Consider the following 7,894-nt stretch of genomic DNA (forward strand, 5'->3'; position numbering starts at 1 on the left):
CTTCCAAGTGCCAGGCTCTAATTGAACACTTTATACACATTACTTTATTTAATCTTCACAAAAATTCTAAGACACATCTTTATTTTACAGTGAAATAAATGAGTCCCTGTAAAGTTAAGTAACATGTCCAAGGCAGTCTGGTTGGGAGATAACAGATTCTGAATTAAAACTGTCAAAAAATTGTCAAAGACCACTAGACTGTTGTTGTTGTTGTTGTTATTAAATCCAAATCTATTGACTTGGCAAGCAATGGAACATAGGTCAGATGAGAGGGAAAAGTTGGGGATTTAATTGCTGAAAAGAAGGAAGGAGTTCACAATGTTTATTCTAGTTAAGCATTGAAAATTAACCCTCTGGATAAAAATCAAATAAATACATATTGTCAGTACATAGTTTCTTAAAGCAGATTCCAATTTTCCCAAAGTACTTGTATCCAGAATTTATATTTTTCTAAAAAGTCTCAAAACTCATTAATAGCAATCCACTTTTTTAAAATTAGGCAAAATATTTGAGCTAACACTTTCAGTTCAGTTCAGTTCAGTTCAGTTCAGTTGCTCAGTCATGTTCTATTCTTTGTGACCCCATGGACTGCAGTATGCCAGGCTTCCCTGTCCATTACCAACTCCCAGAGCTTGCTCAAACTCATGTCCATCAAGTTGGTGATGTCATCCAACCATCTTACCCTCTGTCATCCCCTTCTCCTCCTGCCTTCAATCTTTCCCAGCATCAGGGTCTTTTCCAATGAGTTAGTTCTTCACATCAGGTGGCCAAAGTATTGGAATTTCAGCTTCAGCATCAGTCCTTCCAATGACTATTCAGGACTAATTTCCTTCAGAATTGACTGGTTTGATCTCCTTGCAGTCCACAGGACTCTCAAGAGTCCTCTCCAATACCACAGTTGAAAAGCATCAGTTCTTTGATGCTCAGCTTTCTTTATGGTCCAATTCTCACATCTGTACATGGCTACTGGAAAAACCATAGCTTTGACTAGATGGACTTTTACAAAGAAAATATACAGATGGAAAATAACCACATAATACCATGCTCACTAGCCTTTGTAGAAATGCAAATTAAAACAGTAATGAATTATCTCTACAAACATTACAGATAATTTTTTTAAAATTAGCAGTGCAAACTGCTGATGAGTATGCAGAGAAACCAGAACTCAAAACATTGTTGATGGGAATGTAAAATAGTACAGGTATTTTGGAAAACAGTTTGGCAGTTTCTTAAGTAATTAAACGTATGTCTGTTATCTACCCAACATTCCTACTCCTAGGTATTTATCCTAGGGAAATTAAAACTTATTTCTTACAAAAATATGTACATGAATAGTTAAAATGGCTGTATTTATAATCTCCAAAAACTGGAGAGAAAAAACAAATATCCTTCAATAGGTAAATGGACAATAAATTGTATTATACTCACACAATGGGCTACAGTTCATCAATTAAAAAAACAAATTATGAAAAGTGTAACAACATGGATCTTAAAGGATTGTGCTGAATGAAGGAAGTTAGTTCCAAAGGCCCCATACGCTATGATTACATATAGATGATCATATATATAATATCCTATAAAAAGCAAAATTATGAAACAGAGAACAGGTCAGTACCAAAGATTGGGTGAAAGAATATTTGACTACAAAAAGGCAGTAGGAGAAGAATTTAGTGTATGATGGAATTGTTTTGTGTCCAATATTTGACCACCTGATGTGAAGAGCTGACTTGTTAGAAAAGGCCCTGATCCTGGGAAAGATTGAAGGCAGGAGGAGAAGGGGATGACAGAGGATGAGATGGTTGGGTGGCATCACCGCTCAATGGACATGAGTTTGAGCAAGCTCCAGGAGATGGTGAAGAATAGGAAAGCCTGGTATGCTGCAGTCCATGGGGTCACAAAGAGTCAAACATGACTGAGTGACTGAACAACAATTGGTTATGGTGGTGATAGCACAAATCTATGCAAAGGTTAAACTCATGGACCTACACACATACACACACATCACACACACATACACAAGACTTTTGACATGATCATATTTTTTAATGAAATCCTCAGTTAGAGGAGGAAAAAAATTCCATTACTCATTCATCAAGAGTCTTCATTTAGATCTAATAGAGGTCTGGTTTACTGAAGATCCTCTAAGTTCATGGTCATTTATCAGCTTTAGTTGATGGGAATAAACTTTAATGAAGCCCAGCATTCAGCTTTCATATATCCTGAGAAAGTTCTGTTGTAAGGTTAAAAAAAGAAAAAAAAAAATCTTTTTCTAGTCCCTCTTCTATTCCTTTGCTGCTAAGTCACTTCAGTCGTGTCCAACTCTGTGTGACCCCATAGACAGCAGCCCACCAGGCTCCCCCATCCCTGGGATTCTCCAGGCAAGAACACTGGAGTGGGTTGCCATTTCCTTCTCCAATGCATGAAAGTGAAAAGTGAAAGTGAAGTCGCTCAGTCGTGTCCGACCCTCAGCGACCCCATGGACTGCAGCCTACCAGGCTCCTCCGTCCATGGGATTTTCCAGGCAGGAGTACTGGAGTGGGGTGCCATTGCCTTCTCTGCTTCTATTCCTTTACCTTGAAGCAATAAGATGAGCACACAAAGGATAAATAAATTCTCAGATTTTAGGGTCTATATCACCATATTGGTTTTGAGCATCATTATCACAAAATGTCATCAATTTATTCAGATTATTCAAGTTTTTTTATGTAAAGTTATCTGGTATATGAGTCTACAGGATGATTGCTCCTCAAAGGAATTTAAGGTCCTCTTAACAAAAAGCGCTAAAGAATTGATACATTCCTGAAGGAAATCAGTCCTGAATATTCATTGGAAGGACTGATGTTGAAGCTGAAACTCCAATACTTTGACCACCTGATGCAAACATCTGACTCCTTGGAAAAGACTCTGATACTGGGAAAGATTGAAGGCATGAAGAGAAGGGGATGACAGAGAATGAGATGGTTGGCTGGCATCACCAACTCGATGGACATGAATTTGAGCAAGCTCTGGGAGTTGGTAATGAACAGGGAGGCCTGACATGCTGCAGTTCGTGGTGTGGAAAGAGTCGGACACTGCTGAGCAACTGAACTGAACTGACGTAGCAACAAGTAAAAATGACATAACAAATGTTTATAAAGCATCTCTTAAACAATTTTCTATTTGGACAAGTCCTAAACAGAAGCAATATCCAATGGATTGGTTTTTCCCATGTTGGGCATCCAACTGGATTACTACTGAATTTTACTTAAGGATCCAAATGCAATAGGAGTTATTAAGCAGCACACAAATGTCACCTTTTTAATGACTAAAATACCTAAAGTGATTCTGTGGCCTAACACCTCTAGACAAGCAAGTCTGAAGCTTTTTTGTTGTGTTTGTATAGCATACACAGTCTACACAGTATCATTTGCTATTATTGCAATTGTAAAACTAGTTTCAAATATAGCATTTAAGGACCTAAAGCCAAGGGAGAAACCTGTGCTCAGAGCAACGGAAATGAGTATCTCTATCCTCTACTGGTAGATTTGAATGTCAATAGTTAGATGAAAGAACAATTTATTTTAGATACTACCAGTATAGAAACATCACATGTAAATCCTTCCCAGATGGCATCCTCCTACCTCTCTTCAAGTTCCCAGTGTGAGTTGATAGTGTGTGTGTGCTCAGTCCCCCAGTTGTGTCTGACTCTTTGCAGCTCCATGTACTGTAGCCCACTAGACTCCCCTGTTCCTGGAATTTTTCAGGCAAGAATACGGTAGTGGGTTGTCATTTCCTACTCCAGGGGATCTTCCTGATCCAGGTATCAAACCTGTGTCTCTTGCATCTCCTACATTGGCAGGTGGATTCTTTACCACTGTGCCACCTGGGAAGCCCATGATTTTATATTACCACCATATAAATATACCAAGGCACATGCACACAGCCTGAAATTTTGGTAAGTTTTTGTTAGTATGCAACTAGAGTATCTTAGGTTACAATAGAAAAAGTTTAACCCAAGTAATGCAAAATTTTTTTCCTTGATTGATTTGTCCAGTAAAAAGGTCTTATTAGTTATTTCTTGTGATATGGTGCCATCAGGAATATTTTGTATTCTGTGGATTACAGAAAAGCTGTTATCCTTTATAGGGGGTATTTGTGTCATATTTATAAGGATTAAAATAATGCTAGGAAAAAAATTTTTATCATTATAACTAGTTTTGCTTTTTTCTCCACAAAACTAGTAGCTGAATATTATCAACCTGCATATTATAATTTTTACAGATAAGGTTATTAATTGTGGGATAATCAGAAATTAATTTCCATGGGTGAACCTTATTGTAATTGCTGATGGTATTATTTTTAGTGGAATATTCTAATAGATAGAAAGCTCCTTGGTATTTCAGAAGGGTGACAAAACTCAAATTAATTAACTTTCTTGATACAGTGGTGGCCCTGCTGAATTCAGCAAATTGTTGCCTTTATAAAGAGTTTGTCCTAAAATTCAGATGGTCAGAAAAATAAGAGATAGCAGTTTCATGATTTAAAATAATTAATAAGCTAAAATATAAATAAGTAGTCCTGTTAATAGACATTGATCTGAATATCTGGTTATCTGATTTAGATAATTCAGACTAAAATATAAGTGAATTAAACCTTGTCCCTAAGGTAGGAGTCTGAAATATTGAATACATTCTCTTGGAGGCAAAAATAAAACAAATTTAACAGGTGAAAATGATGAAAACTAAAGGTTGACAATCAACAATACTGCTCAATACAGAACTCGAAAGGACCAAAACTGAGGCCCAGGCAGAAACATTCTTAAATGGGACTTTGAGAGAGGAATTGTCAAGAAAGTTTTCTAAGACGAAAACAAAGGAATCATATCACTATTTCTGCCTACATATTGATGCAAGAGACATAGCCATATTTAAAACTACTGAGACCCAAAAGTCAGGGGTGGATGTAGGGGAGGAAAGAATGGGAAATAAGCAAAATACCCCAGGTTAAGTGTGGAGCCACCCTAGATGGGCAGGTCATGGTGGAGAGGTCTGACAGAATGCGGTCCACTGGAGAAGGGAATGGCAAACCACTTCAGTATTCTTTTTTTTTTTTTTTGCTATTAAGATTTTTCTTTTAATATGCCATGAGATATCTTGATTGTATATTTTCCAAAGTACTATTCCAGCTGCATCTCCCAACCCTTCCAAAAGATTTTGCCAGTCTTTCCAATGCAATAAAAGATGCTGGATTGTAGTTCTGTCCACCTTCTCTTTTCAAAAGCAAAATAATCCTAACAACTTAAATGGTCATACATTCTTATCTAATAAGGAAAAAACATTTACAAATATCAGAAACCCAGTTTTGAGACATTTGCATTAATCTTGAACTGAATCAGCATTTTGTGGGTTTTAAAAAAGGCAGCAGTTGGAATTCATGACTTGCTGACAAACACATTTCTGCTGAGGGAAGGGGAAGACAGGGAGAGTGAATGCTGCATTTCTTCATTGGCCCCAAAGTGCTAACTCCACAAAGGGATACATCAAAAGCAAACATGCAACCGTGGTTTTTATAACTTTTTACTGCAATATAACAATGAAGTAAACAGTAATTAGGCAACTACCAATTTACCCCCCAAAATAAACCAAAAAAAAAATGTAAACAGAAAAATAACTCTGCCTATACTTGTACAGCTTCGCAAATCATGTTAGAAGGGTCTCACATTCAATGATCAAGAAATTTAAAATAGCAGTTAATTATTTTCATCTTAAGAAAATGTTCCCCCATCTCCCCCCTTCAACCCCAAGTATTTATCATGAAAGAATGGGCTTTCTTACACATTAATTTTATACTTATTTGAAGCAGCAACAATAACCATCAATAATTTGGCATTTCTGTTTACAGTCACTCCCATTTTTTTTTCCCAATTTCACAAAGCCATTATCCAGTGTTGCCATAAAATAGGGACTGTAGATTCTAGGTAGCAAAGATTCTTTCTGAAACCAATGTTAAGTCAAAGAAATATAAAGCAGGGCATTACACTAAATTTCTGGATCTAGTACACTAAAAAGAGTGAAACCTAGGAAAAGTTACCTACTGTGTTATAGAAGAAATAAAGACCTGCAAAAGCTGATTTTTGGTTGTATAATATTTTACACACTGTGTGGATTTGCGGCCTTTGCTAACTGAAGCAGACATGCACTGTATTTATCCCTGCCCTATATCCTAGATCCCTCCCTCCCCACCCCCAACAATCTACTACCTTATACCAAGTATTGTGGATATGAGCCCAAGTCATCCCAGACAATCCAGTGAACAAAGTTAGTGTAATACACTGGTGTGAAGTGTGAGATTTAAAAAAAAAGTCCCTTTCAATCTTCATCAAAGTTTTGCTGTAGAAGAAAATTGGCAGCCAAGTTCTCATTCTTCTCACAAGCAAAATATGCTTGTATCACAAGTCCTTCAGGAAATCCTGATGCCTTTAACCTTTCTATAGCTTCTTTTTCCTGAGGCGTTACTTGAATGTAGTTCATATGACCACTTCCAGCTTCTGCGATTCCTCCACTGCCACCTCCTCCCCCTCCTCCTTGACCACCAGCTTCTTGAACTGGTTCATTTAACATCTGAATAAAATGCTCCTGATGTTGGCTAAGTTGCTGAAGTAACTGAGGATTTTCTCGACCTATCTGTTGTAGCAATGCTGGAAGCAGGGAAGGATTCTGTTGAATAATTTGCCTCATCTGTTGAAACTGAGGCTGATTCCATAAAAATTCAAGAGGGTGTCCTCCAGAACTTGTTGTTGTAGTTGTTGCTGTCGTAGTTGCTGCGGCTGCAGCCACTGAAGACTGAGGAGCCCCAGTACTAGCTGCTGGAGGGGGGTCAACCACAGCCTGACTTTCTCAATCTCCAGGAATTCACATTAAGAGATACACCACTGCTCTGTCAGGGTTGTTGAAACTGGCTCTCAGGGCTGCAATTACTTGCTCTCGTTCATCGCCCATTGACATGATCTCAGTTACCATATTCTCGTAAGACTGACCTGTCACAAGTGCACTTGTTGCATCTTCAAAAAGGTTTGACCGAGAAGAATCACCTGATGTACTGTCGGTTGACGTTGGGGTGGTGGCCACTGGGGTTTCCACTGGCCTCTCCGCAGGCTTCTCCTGCTTCGCTGCACTAGCAGGTGCAGCCTCAGAAGATGCTGTCCTCGGTGCTGGAGTGACAGACGCAGGTGTGGGAGTGGGAGCCGAAGTGGGGGCAGGGGCTGGGGCCTGAGTCACAGGGGGCACTGTGGACGAACTAACTGTGGTGGTGGCGGCAGAATTTGACTGCTGAGTTGTAGCTGATGCTGGTGTTGTCACTGCTTTAGGTTTTGTCACCATAACCACCACGAAGTTTTTCTCATCAATTTTATATTCTTTTAGAGCAGTATCATCATTGAGGATTTTGCCTGCATAAATTAACTTTTGACCTGCTACAGGAAAGGCATCTTTACCCTTTTCAGATTCAATCTTCTCTTTCAGTGCTCTCACCGTCTCATCGGGGTCGATGTCGATCTTGAAGGTCTGCTGCTGGAGGGTCTTCAGGGTGACCAGCATGGTGCCGTCACGCAGCTCCGCTGCCGGGCCTGCTCCGGGTGCTGGCCGCTGGGCGGGGTCTGTGGCCTGGCGGGGCCCCGGGGTCGCCCGCCCTCCTCGCGTATTTGGGAGGAAGGCGGTGGGGGTGGGGGCTTGTCACATTCGCCCTGCAGAGCGGCCTCTCCCCCAGCCCTGGCCCCCGGCCGCGCAGCTGCCTCCGCGACTGCGGCCTTCCTCGCGAGCTCGGACCACCGTGCTTCCTCACGCGCCCGGTTACCAGCCAGTGGGTCTGTCGGAAGCGGGAGGGGCTCTGCGAAAGCAGCAGAGAATCCGCTAGCTCA

General features: G+C 40.1%; 1 pseudogene; it reads right to left on the reverse strand.

The window, feature by feature from the left end:
* Positions 1-5,539: 5,539 nt before the first annotated feature.
* On the reverse strand, positions 5,540-7,659 carry LOC113905666 (annotated as a pseudogene).
* Between the last annotated feature and the right edge of the window lie 235 nt (positions 7,660-7,894).

This window comes from Bos indicus x Bos taurus, chromosome 2 (genome assembly GCF_003369695.1).
Source record: "Bos indicus x Bos taurus breed Angus x Brahman F1 hybrid chromosome 2, Bos_hybrid_MaternalHap_v2.0, whole genome shotgun sequence".
NCBI lineage: Eukaryota > Metazoa > Chordata > Mammalia > Artiodactyla > Bovidae > Bos > Bos indicus x Bos taurus.